At 42.8% G+C, this 13,023-nt stretch overlaps 1 long non-coding RNA gene across 10 annotated transcripts in view; it reads left to right on the top strand.

Annotated features, from left to right (window-relative positions):
• The window catches only part of LOC121028502 (uncharacterized), an 82,054-nt gene that overhangs the window by 2,259 nt on the left and 66,772 nt on the right, over positions 1–13,023 (top strand). For 3 of the 10 annotated variants that reach the window (XR_005789261.1, XR_005789260.1, XR_005789258.1), the window contains exons 1-4: positions 2,125–2,242; positions 2,579–2,758; positions 3,913–4,012; positions 9,299–9,606. This is a non-coding gene — a long non-coding RNA (uncharacterized LOC121028502). Of the gene's footprint in view, positions 1–2,122; positions 2,243–2,578; positions 2,759–3,912; positions 4,013–9,298; positions 9,607–13,023 lie in introns of those variants that run through there. The other 7 variants (XR_005789267.1, XR_005789264.1, XR_005789262.1 and 4 more) reach the window with 6 other exon arrangements.

The raw sequence follows: 13,023 nt of genomic DNA, 5'->3' as shown, positions 1-13,023 counted from the left end.
TCCCCAAGATGTGAATGGGCCTTGGATTTTTTCTCACAGCCCAGCTCTCACCTTTCTGTGCCGTTGGCCGTGATTACAGGCTGATTATAGTTCATATTATTTCCAGATGACGCCAGGAGAAAGTGTCAGCAATGAGTGATGGGCCTTAGGTCCTCTGGAGTTTTTCAGGTTCAAGTTCATCAATGAAATAGGTGCCCTTCAATACCTTTGTACCTTCTCCCCTTTCCTTCGTGAAACATTATTTTGTCAGATTCTATTAGATTCAAGGTCATTATCTCCTGTCTTCAAGAAGTTTATGCTCTAGTGGGACAAAAAGAGAAATATAATGTGATATGCATCATAAAAGTAAGATAAACAGTGAGGAGACTGTGATACACAATGCTCAGAGGGAAAAAAATACTGGTTTTGATCCAAAGGGTCTAGGAAGTCAGGGATTTGAACAGAGTTCTGATAGATGGTGATGTTTCCTACAGGACAGGCATTCTCAATCTTCTCTTTTATAGACCTTTGAGAATCTCGTGAAATGGGAGAAAAAAAGGCTAAAAAGGTCTCTGAGAACTGTGGTAAAACTAGCTCAGAATTAGGTCCTGGATTGTGGCCACAAAATTGGAGTGACCTGTACAAGTCCTTCTTCAAGATGCATCTTGATGACTGTATCTATAAAATAGCATTGAAGGACATATGATTAGATGATAATCCACATCTCCATTTACTTTAAAATTATATCACTATATAATTCTATGACCTAGTTCATCACTCTGGATACTTAGGTTATTTTAAAGAAATTACATATTTTCCTAACAAAAGACACAAATATAACCCTTTTTCCTCATCCAAAAAATCGTAAAATTGTTGGAAAGTGCATGATACACACACTGGGATTTTAAAGAACCTAACATTTTACACATGTTTAAAGGGGTTCCTCAGAGTAATAAAGTCCAACCTTTACTGAGTCAATTATGTGTCAGGAAAGTTGCTAAGAGCATTATATACATTGTATCATTTAATCTTCGCATTAAGTCAGTGGATTAAATGCTATGGTTATCATTCCCATTTTACAGATGCAGAAACTGAGGCTTGGAGAGATAAAGTTACTTTCCTAATGAATCTCAGTTGGATCTGAATTTCGACATTCTGACTCTTGCAGCTTAAGTACCCTATGGCTGCCGTGGTTAGTGGAGTGAGATTTCCAGTGAAGTGAGATTTTTCATCAGTGTTTTATAATGCTTGTTAGGTCACAGATACTGTGAAAATCTCATGAATTCCCAGTGTGTAAGCTTTCATCCAAAAAGACAAACACATACACACACACACACACACACACACACACTTACAAAAGTGCACTTGTAGATATATTCAGAATCCCAGAAACTCTTTTGAGGGCCATCTGTAGATTCAGGTTTCCCTACTGAAAGTCAAGAATGGCTGGAGCAGACTATGGAAGGGCTGGTCAGGAACAGTCAAGGACATAGATGACTCACCTCGTCTATCTTTTTGGAAGAGTAGAGGGCATGGCTGTTGGTTCAAACAGAGGTAGAGTTGGCAGAAGAGGCCCATACAAGGATGCCCCATGACAGACTGTCAGTCTGGTGAGGTTACTGACATACCATTGTACAAGGGGCAAGGACATCAGGACTCATACCGTCCATGACAGCAGGATCATCTTTCCCCAATCACTCTTTATTCGCCAGAGACCTCCTTGGCTTGTCCCGGAATATAGCACCCCCTTGGAAGTGATGTAGGCCTTTCAAAACCAATTCTAGAAAAGCGCATTCTCTCTGCTTACCCTTCCTCATGGCGAGGCAGGCAGTCAAATCCAGCTGTTGAATAACTAGCACACGAAGGGTAAAAATTCTCAAATGGTGGGTAAAAACTCCAACTCAGTTGTGTTTTCCCACCGAAGAGAACCCCTTGGAAATCAAGACTGAAATGTATGTCACAATAACACATTTGCTGCTTCCTTTGCTGCTTCTCTTCCGGATGTTTGTGAATTTTTGTTTCACCCGGACGAGGCCGGCTTGCGAGGGAAAGGTGATGCCGTTCGTCCACTAGGGGGAGACTTGCCCACATTTATAACCACTCCTTGGGGCGGCCTGCCCCTGACTTTAGATAAGAATTGGAACTTGATTACCGCAGCAGCTCATTTACTCCGTTTCCTTGGCTGAGCGAGGCATTTGAGTTTGATTAACAAGATTTTCTACTTGACGTTCAACTCTCATTTTCCGAAGCGCTGAGGACGGGAGTAAGGACTATTATGCAAATAAGCTAGTGACTCCCCCTGCCCCTCCCTGGAGGCGGGGAGGGGGGGGGGCGCTCGGAGATGAGTGGCTCTAACTGGACCCTGGGGGTGCCCGCAGCCCGTGCCTTATTTAGGGAAAGCGCAGCTGCCGCACCGGGAGCTCCAACGTGGGCAGGGCTGCGGACCCAAAATACGCACTCTGCAGCCGGCCCTACCGGTGCCTTTTATAGCTTGTTTGCGGCCAGGCTGACTCACACAGCTAAGACAGCAAAATGTACCTGAAGCGACGTCTGATGGTATTCAAATATCCCTATTTTCTTTTCTATTTTTCTCTCCCAGCTTCCGTCCCTCTCCATCACCTCTGCCAACTTACGCCTCCGCCTCCGGGCCTTGGAGCCCCCTTGGCAATGGCCAGTCCTGCGATTGGTTCCCAGCGGTGAAGGAGCTACTGACTCCGACCTTGTCTGAAGGTTACTTCTCAAGTCCGTGCATTTTCTCAGCGATGTGCATTCAAATTAGGTCTGGAATTGTGTGTCTTCTGTCAAGATTTGCAACACTCATAAACACACACACCCTTCGCTGAGTTTCATTTTTCTGACTTTGGAAATCATTTGAATCAGAAGAGTTTTCTTTGTTAAACCGGAAGGTGGAGGGCCTGAGCGTCACATAACGTGCCCACCCTTCTTACTCCTTGAATTTGAATTTGTAGTGGGCCTATGCAGTTAAAGAATAGCCAGGGAGCTCAGCTATAGATCTGTATTTTCTTTTATTACCCTTAACATGTACTATTTGATTCAGAAGAGGGACGACCATCCTTACCTGCCACTATTCTCCATATCTGGGGACACCTTCCTAATTTAATATCTATCTAAAAGCAATAAACTAATTTTTTTTTTAATGTTTTAAACTGAAACCAATGGTAGGTATTTTGCCTTCTAAGAAAAGAAGTATAGTGTATATTGTTGGGGGAAACAAACCCTGTCTGCTGCTACTTTTCCATTGCAGAAGAGAGGGGAGGTTGATAGGGGTCAGTTCTAGGAAAATACGAGCACTGGTAAGTGTGGGTATTCAAAGGTAAGCCCTGAGCTGAGTGTGGATGTGGGGGGCAGGGAGGAGAGGAGACTGTTCCTCCACAGGATGAATTTGGGTAGGTGTGCTCTGAAGGGAGGTGCTGTGGAGGGGGCTGGAAGAGGAGGGAATGGAGAGTGAATAACACAGTGTCTGAAAGACATAAAGAAGATACGGTCTCTAAGCTGCAAACCTCCTCCGTCTCTCCCACACCATCAGTAAAGTCCATAGGTCCAAAAGAATTCTGTTGATAATTTTTTAAGTGTGGACCAAGAAAATGTCCAAGTCTCATTTTCTTTTAAAAAAAAATTTTTTTTTTACATTTATTTATTTTTGAGAAACAGAGTGAGACAAAGCGTGAGCGGGGGACGGGCAGAGAGAGAAGGAAACACAGAATCTGAAGCAGGCTCCAGGCTCTGAGCAAGAGGGCAGCACAGAGCCCGATGCGGGGCTCGAACCCACGAACTGTGAGATCCTGACCTGAGCCGAAGTCGGACGCTCAACCGACTGAGCCACCCAGGCGTCCCCAAGTCTCATTTTCGCGTGTATTCATTCTTTCCACAAATAGTTCTTGAACATCTACTATGAGGCAGATTTCATTCTAGGTGCTGGTGATACAAGAGTGAAGCTGGCAGTAGAAGATTCCTCCCGTCTCAGTCCTCGCCTTCAGAGGGAGGAAGAGAGACAACAAACAAGTGAACAAAAGTAAGCAAGATCATTTCAGAGAGCGCTCAGTCCTGCCAAGACTCGCACAGTGGTACTGGTTACAGAGTAACTGGGGCAGGGAAGAATGTGCATGTCCCTACCCAGTCAGGAAATTGGAAACCACTCCAGGATACTGAAGCAAGGAAACTTTGATACAGAGCATTTATTCTACATTTATTGGAAGGACTGGAGGAGCAAAGAGAAGATTCTGTCCATGGGAGGCAAGGAAGAGATAGGAAGGGAGGGACAGGGAGAAGAAATGCCTTCTCCTGCGTTTGCTGGAGACATAGGCGGTGGCTGCAGCTTTGTAGACAGCAGTCCTCAGATCCTGCTCAGGCATAACGTGCAAAAAACCGCAGAGGCTGTTTACCTTGGCTTCTTCATCGGATGGGTGATAGCAGCTTCTTGTTCTTAATCTCTAGGTGCCTCCACCCAGAGGTGCCAGACTGGCTTGAAATTCTGTAGACAGTAGGTTCCTCTTCACTTTTCCACACAGCCAGATGACAATTCTAGCCTCCTCCAACATATTCCATAGGAGAAGGGAAATTTTTTGTTTCTAAAAAATAAGACCAAAGAGACTCTAGAATAAGAGACACTAGGCCATGTGAGGGGTTATCATGTTCTCTAAAAACCTGAGCATTTGATACTGACGTCTGAGGGGTCCCCAGTGAGAAGACCAGCCCCGACAATTTCTTTACACTATACACATCTGTTAAATAGGAAGAAGGGATGTAAGGGAAGTGGAGACATCGAGGACAGACAAATACTGAATTATTTTTCCACGGAGAGGAGCACAGAATAAGCCAGTAGCTGGAGCAAGACATTAGGTGAAGGGTTTTCAAGTATGAAGGGTCTGTAGTATGGTTGGAATAAGGCAGCAGGGAGGGCGAGATTGATGATGCAGGAATGAGTGGAAACTTACAGGAGCCCGCTTCTTGGGGACACGAGAAAGGCTGGGGGAGGGGGGTGGAATACACAGAATAGCTGGAAGGCGCAATGTGAAAACAAGGATTCAAGGGTGGTGGAAAATCAGAGCCAGAAGTGAAGATGACTAAGCACCCGGGAATTAGCAAACCCGTCGAGAAAGACATGGGACATTTAATAAGGTGTGGAATGATGGCTTGAGCAAATCTTCACTAGGTCTTAAGGCACAGAGTGATCTGTTTCACATCATTTCTCGAATAGAGGGTTTATTCATTTCTCAAACAGAGGTGGAATATTTTAAAGCTATTTCTAACGAAACGTTTGTCTAACCAGTGTTTTCACCTTAGCCTTCCCTTTTGCAGTTTTGTCTTTTACTCTTTTATATGCATACCTTGTGTTCTTGCCAAATTGGCCCATAGGAGGCCCTCAACAAGTATTTATTGAATTAATAACAAAATTGGACTTACTCTCCCTGTCCCTGCTGGAGCTCCCAGTTCCTGCAGTCCATGTTTTCCTAGATCTGCACTTTTGTTTATTCATCTTTGTACTGTTCTTTCCTCCCCCAATACCCTCTTCCCCCTCTCCCTTTTCTGCTTCTTGAAATCTTATTCCTGTTTCCTGATCCAGCTAACATGCAACTTTGCCAAGTCCTCTTTGACTTTCTCGCTCAACTATGATATCCCTGCCCCCTTTCCTCCTGTGGAATTTTCTTTGTCTGGCTGATGTCTCTTAACATTCTGTGTCCAGGGTGATGGTTATTTGTGGAATTATGTTCCCCACTAGACTGTGAGCGCATTGAGGACAGTAACCATGTTTTATTCACCTTGTTCACATTGAGCCGCCCGGCACAGCCTCTGGTGAATAGGGAGTATTCAACAAATCATAGTTACATTTTAATTTGACTTCCCTCCCCAAGTGTTAGGACTCATTAGTACACGGACACAAACCAACTGGTGCCCTGTTGCACTGGTGCTGCCTCTTTTAGCTGTCGAACAACCTCCTAATCAGCCCAGACTACAAACAGACGGCTTCTTCTTTTCATCACTTCACTTTCATGTTTAAAGACTTTTTTTTCAAATGCAACCGCCTTCCTCATAGCCTCTGCAGAAAAACACAGAATGGCAAGTGCCCATGGACACAGGCACGTTCATTTGCACACCCGCACGTGTACACTTTCTCTTTACCTCCTACCAACTGAATCCTGATAAATATTGTGAATCAGTTTTTTGAAAGCCAGATTCATTGTGATATAATTTGCATACAGTAGAACACATCATTTAGGTGACTATTTCTATGCATTTGGATAAACACATTGTACGAGTTAGGTTCTTAAGAGAAATAGAATCAGTAGGAAATCACATCGAGAGAGAGAGATGGATAGAGAAATTTATTTGAAGACATTGGCTTACATGATTGTGGGGGCTGACAAGTCCAAAGTCCACAGAAGAAGGCCAGCAGCCTGGAAATCTTGGCAGAAATCAATGCTGCAGTCTTGAGGCAGAATTTCTTCTTCCTCAGGAAAATCCCTGTTCTGCTCCTAAGGCATTTCAACTGATTGGATGAGGCCCACCCACACTATCAGGGATAATCTCCTCTACTTAAAGTCAAATGGTTGTGGGTGTTAACCATATCTACAAAATACCTTCACAATAACACCTAAATTAGTGTTTGACCCAATGTCTGGATACTATAGCCTAGCCAAGCCCACACATAAAAAGTACCATAGGAGGCATACAGCTCTATAATCACAACCTTAATGAAGATACGGAATAGTTCAATTATCCCAGAGAATTCCTTCATGCCTCTTTGTGGTCAATACCACCATCACCCCCTGACCATGCCCCCAGCCCTGTCAAAGCCCTGATCTGCTTTCTGTCCCTGAACTTTTGTCTTCTCCGGAATATCACATAAATGCAATCACTCAATATGTGACCTTTGGAAATTTGCTTTTTCTGCTTAATATGATGCATATGAGATTCATCCACGTTAATGCATGTATCAGTAGATTGTTTCTTTTTATTGCTGAGTATATTGTCTTGTATGGAAGTACCATGATTCTAAATAAGTTTTTGTGGATGGGAGAGGTACGCCTCCTACATTGTTCTAAATCACACATTATCAAAGTTTGAAATTTTATAGGCATGCAAATCAAATTAAAAAGACTAGAAAGCCCTCCTAGACGTAACTCAATGAGAAGTCAGTTATGAAGTACACTCCCCCAATGCCTGCACAGGTATTTGGCCTTGAAAAAAAAATAAATGATTTCATCGGCCACGTAGAGTCAAAGCCAAGGTGTATTTTAAAAGCATCAGTTATCATAATCTTTTTATTGGCCATATGGCACAACGAACTATTTTAGGCTAGACTCCGTTAACTCTGATTTTCATAATGGCTAATGGCTAAGCCACAAAATCAGATCAGGGAAAGGTTGGACTCCCGAAGTAGTCATGAAGAATGCTAAAAAGTATAACACTGATGGTCAGACATGACAGATGGTCAGAAATGACAGACTTGTGTGTTTTGGAGTAGGTGTCAGTCACTCTGCATAAAAAGGAAGTGTGACTTCTATCCACTTGATCTGACATAGCAAAACTCCCTAGGACCCATGCTCAAGAAGTCAAGTTGAAAGTCTATGATCTGGTCTGGTCCAGTTGGGCCAGCCCATCTGGATTTAATGGACCTCAGTCTGCTATGACTAAAATCTCTCCCTCCTCATCTATGATATTCATGACATAGGATGAAGGCTTTAAAAAAAAAATTTTTTTTTAAATAGATGGTAGGATCTGGAACAAGTTTTGAATGCCTTATAAGCTCAATACCAAAGTTGACCTATTTTCCATCGTCTATTGTGGAAACAGGTAAACAAGTACAAGCAAGTAATTGGACAAAGAACTAAAAAATTATTAATTGCGATAAGTCCAAAGAAGGAAGTAAATAAGGAGCTGAGGTTCAGAGCATTCTAGATGGGTGAAAAGGAAGTCTTCTCTAAGAGTTTTGAGAAAATACGGCAGGGGGATGAGTTTGGGGAAAGAAGTTACTGACAGAAGGAGCAGCATGTGTAGAGGCCCTAACAGAGATTCAGGGTAACCGGAACAGGGTAAGCAAGCAGGTGAGGGACACAGGATAGGGTCAGAGGAAATGTCAGGTCAACTGCAGCTTGTGGGCATAAGAAGTTTGGGTTTCCTTTGGTGAAAGGGGAAGCTTTCGGAGGGTTCCGAGCACATGGGGGTCAGATGATCCGATTCATGTTTGTTTGTTTGTTTGTTTGTTTTTTTAATTTATTTTGGGGACAGAGAGAGACAGAGCATGAATGGGGGAGGGGTAGAGAGAGAAGGAGACACAGAATCAGAAACAGGCTCCAGGCTCCGAGTCATCAGCCCAGAGCCTGACGCGGGGCTCGAACTCACGGACCGCGAGATCGTGACCTGGCTGAAGTCGGACGCTTAACCGACTGCGCCACCCAGGCGCCCCCCGATTCATGTTTTAAAAGGATTATTTTTGCTGCTATGGGACAGCGTTTTGCAGTGAGACAGGATTGGGAGAAAGGAGAACAGCAGGATACAGCTTGAAAAAGTCTAGGTGAGAGGAGATAGTGAGAATGGAGATAAGATGAGAGGCAGATAAGAAGATAGTTGCACTTTTGGAGACGCAAGCAGGCCCTGTTAATGGATTGTGACTAAGCAGTAGAGGTGAAGGGAGAAAACAGGCTGATTTGCAGATTTCTGCCTTGAATGATGTGGTAAGGGTTTTTGACATTTAAACAGGACAGACTGGTTCAGTATTGGTGCCTGGAGCTCAACAAAGCTGAACTACTATTTGGGGATTTCAGTATCATTAATATTTAAAGGTATGGGAATTGCTGAGATTACCTGGGAAGAAAGTGTGAGAGAAGAAGAGCCCCAGACAGAACGTGGAGGAAAGACAACATTTCATTCAAGTGAAGAAGAAAGAGGAGACCAAGAATACTGGGGACAGTGAGATAAAGAAACCCCAGGAAATGTGCTGGAAAGGAAGTGGAGAGAGTAGTGCTTTAAGAATAGGGGAGTCATCTGTGGGATGGGGCTCTGTTGAGGGAATAAAAGAAATAAGGGGAAGAAACTGGGCACTAATTTTGGGAATAGGAAAGCAACTGTTGACCTTGACAAGTTTTGATGGAAGGGTCATGGGTGGGACTTCAGAAACTGGGAAGCAGGGAAGCGGAAATATTGTGCATATGGACAACTTCGTTGGAAGTTTTGCTGTGGGGTCGAGCAATGGCATGTCCTCTGAGGGCAGAGGGAGCTGGGAGGGAGAATATGGGGTTTAACAAGATGGGAGATATTAATTATAATTACAATTATATGTGAAAAGAATGATTCCTAGTAGGTGGCACCGGTGGTGCAGGAGAGTGAAAAGACGATGCCCAAAGGAGGCAGAGGGCATGAACTTGGGGAATGCACCTGCGGCAGGAAGGGAAACATTTCCTCCACTGGGGCCGAAGGAAAGGAGAAGATGGATGCCCGTGCTTCTGATGTGGCACCTGGTAGGATGAATTAAGGACCATGGCCGGCACCTGGTAGGATGAATTAAGGACCATGGCCAGCACCTGGTAGGAGGAATGAAGGACCATGGCTGTTATCTGAGAGAGGAGGGGAGAAGGGAACCTGGAACACCTCAGCAAAGAGGACAAGGTAGGAAGTCAGTCTTTCTTTCTTTCTTTCTCTCTCTCTCTCTCTCTCTCTCTCTCTCTCTCTTTCTTTCTTTCTTTCTTTCGCAAAATCCAAGCCTGGAGAAATGAAGCATATTGATCAGCACTGTTGAAGGCTCATGTGAGATATGGGCCGTGAATTTATGGTGAAACCAATTGTCTAGTCTGTAAGATTTCGTGCAGCCGTAGTATCTAATTTTTTCAGCTGTTTTGTTCAGCTGTTCTGGTGTAGACACGGGAAAAGAGGATGTGGGGTTCAGGTAGGATTGGTGTTTTATTAGGTAGATAAAAAGGAAGGAGAATGAAGGAATGGGATAAGGTTGGAAATGATGAGCCACAGATTCTAGGTTGGACATTGTGGGAAATAAAGCCAAAGCAGTGGCTAAAGAACAGTGAGGAAATGATGGCACTTATTATTCTACTTGGGTAATATCTGCAGCCTAGGAAGCAAAATGAAAGCTGGAGATTTCAGGTTTAAGAGGCCACATTGCCATGCTAAGAGAACAGGGACCACTGCTGTAAGAAATTTATAAGCTTTTAACAACCTCCTGTTAGAAGTGGTCATGAGCTGACTCTTTCTCTGTAAGTTACTCATAGCTTCAGGGAAGAAGAGAGCCCTGTGTTTGTATTTGGGACCGCATGGAAGGGGAAACCTGGGGAGAATGTCCCACTGCATAACAGTGGTGAAGCCCTAAGGGATAGACCAAGGTGGGGTGGGTAGACTCCTTGAGGAAGAGAGGAATGCCCAGGGCCTGAGATGGATCCTGGGTCTCAAAGCAGTTGGGTGGAAAATTCCAAGTAAACTTCTCCCACAAGGAACCTGAGAACCTGTGATGGAGGTCTGATTTTGTTATCGTTAAATGTGGATTAAATTAACTCAGTTATATTTAAATAACTCCAGCAATCTCCTCAGGAGCACCTAATGAATGGTATTCGTTTCCCTATTAGAAAGGCAGCATGTCAAATTGAAAAAAAAAAAATGAAATTTAGGGGCAGATGTATCTAACCTTGATTCTTGACCTTGCCACTATTTGGCCATGTGTTCTTGAGCAAATTGTGCCACTTCTCTGAATTTCAGTTCTCCGATCTATAAAGCAAGGCTGATAATAGTGCTTATTCATATCTTTATTCTAAGGCATAAGTAATTAAGGTAAGGAAACAATTTTGAAAATTGCAAAACTATGTGCAACGTTAGTGTAATAGGAATGAACACTAGTCCACAAATATAGATGTGTAAGGAATATTGTGTTTCATAATTTTCCTTTATATCATTTGTTTAAGGTTTAAAAAATTTATATTTTATTTTATTTTATTTTATTTTATTTTATTTTAATTCCAGTGTAGTTAACATACAGTGTTGTTAGTTTTGAGTGTACAATACAGCGATTCAGCAATTCTGTATGTTACTTAGTGCTCATCATGATAAGTGTACTCTTAATCCTCTTAACCTATTTTGCCCATCCCCTCACCCACCTCCCCTGTGGTAACCAGTTTGTTCTCTATAGTTAAGAGTCGGTTTTGGGGGGTGTCTTTTCTTCCTTTGTTCATTTGTTTTGTCTCTTAAATTCCACAGATGAGTGCAATCCTATGGTATTTGCCTTTCTCTGACTGACTCATTTCACTTAGCATTATACTCTCTAGCTCCATCCATGTTGTTGCGAATGGCAAGATTTCATTATTTTTTGGCTGAGTAATACTCCATTGTGTATATTCCTTGCATCACTTCAAGTCTGAATCTGAGCTCCACCCACCCCTGAAAGTGCTCAAAATTCAACTTTGACATTATTCAACTGCCACGTCCTCCTACTATCTCCTAATATTCAAGGTTCTTGGTGTTTCCCATCACACCACAACATTGCTTTGGTAGATAGCCCCCGCCGGTTACTACAGAGACACCACACGACTCCATCAAGCCCAGCATCGTCTATGGCAAACTTGGTGAGGTCAGCCTTCGCAGATGGACTATGGAGCCATCTTTGCAGAGAGACTCCTACAAGGGAGAAATCCCAGGCCTACTTGAGGGAAGGGGCCTCTTTTCCTCCTCAACCTTGGGCGATTTTTCTTCTCTTTCCTTGCCCTCAAAACAAAAACAAAAACAAAAATAAAAATCTTTCAATCACTATACTCTCCTTCTGGGACACTTAATGTTATTTTCTCAAAGGGCTTTGGCTTTTACAAGTTTGGGAAAAACCATTACTTGGGAGTCTCTTTGCTTTCAGCTCTACCAAAATTCCTAACATGAGGCTATCCCAAAGGACCTGGATACCTCTGTGAAAAGAATTAAGAGGAGAAAGTAGAGAAAAGACAACCAAAGCTCTTTTAATAAATTATATTCTGTAGTTATTTTTATTAATTTATAGGCAATCTTGGCATGGCGATCTTGTTGGATAGTTTGCCTCATTAAGGGACTAGCCAATTCAAGAACTTGGAAAACATTGACTTTAGGAGTAAATGAGATATACATGAAAATTTTAATTCTTTCAAGGAAGATGCTATCTAAATACCAGGCACTGAATGAATAGGAAATATTGGCCCATTTGATAATGCAGGTACTACCTTCTCTTAACTGGGAAAAGTATCCATAACTAGGCACCATTTAGGAGATCCATACATATTAACTGAACACACAAATGGACACTTATAAGCCACCTTTTTCCAAGAATGGCTTGAAGCACTGAAGCAAATTTTCTATTGAGGGTCTGGTTGCCATGTTCAGCCAGCTGGGGAAATGAGCCTCACATGGCCTGTTAGAGTCAGTCCTATTTGACTAGATAGCGGTCCATCTGGCTGAGCACACAGTTCCATCCCCTCCCATGTTCCTGTGCCTGAAACGGCAACAATAAACACCTCATTTAAGACATTGCCCCTGTGAATCCAGAAGAACAGTGGCAAACTGAATGTCACTACATGATGTGTGCAATTCATCAACAAAAAGGCTCTAAGGAGAAGACAGACCCCACCAGAAATAATGTGCATGAATGAAAATTCTTACTCATTATTTCAAAATCAAAACAAGGAATCTTAAAGTATTATCTAGTTTTATTCCCTGCCTCCACACAGCCTGAACCCACTACAGCGTTACCAATGTTTACCCCAAATATCCAGACAAAGGAAATCTGTTGAGGTACAAAACATCCCTCCCTTTGCCTTTTAAGCCATCCTTTTCTACCACATTCTTGTTCACTCAAATGCTAGAGTGAAGGATCCCAAAACTTAATGTAGGAGATAAGAACAGGTGGCTACTGGGATAAAGATCTAATAAACCAGCATTCAGATTTGGAGAACTTAGTTATATTTTGGAGGCAGATTATTTAATTTGCAAAGAAAGCAACAATGTAATACATTTACTTTGCAAAATAATGGAGTGCTCATCTTTCTCTAATTTTTTAAAAGTAATCTC

This window comes from Herpailurus yagouaroundi, unplaced genomic scaffold (assembly GCF_014898765.1).
Source record: "Herpailurus yagouaroundi ecotype Mexico unplaced genomic scaffold, PumYag 100, whole genome shotgun sequence".
Lineage (NCBI taxonomy): Eukaryota > Metazoa > Chordata > Mammalia > Carnivora > Felidae > Herpailurus > Herpailurus yagouaroundi.
The sequence above is the reverse complement of the archived record's forward strand: the minus strand, read 5'-3'. Positions and strand labels throughout refer to the sequence as shown.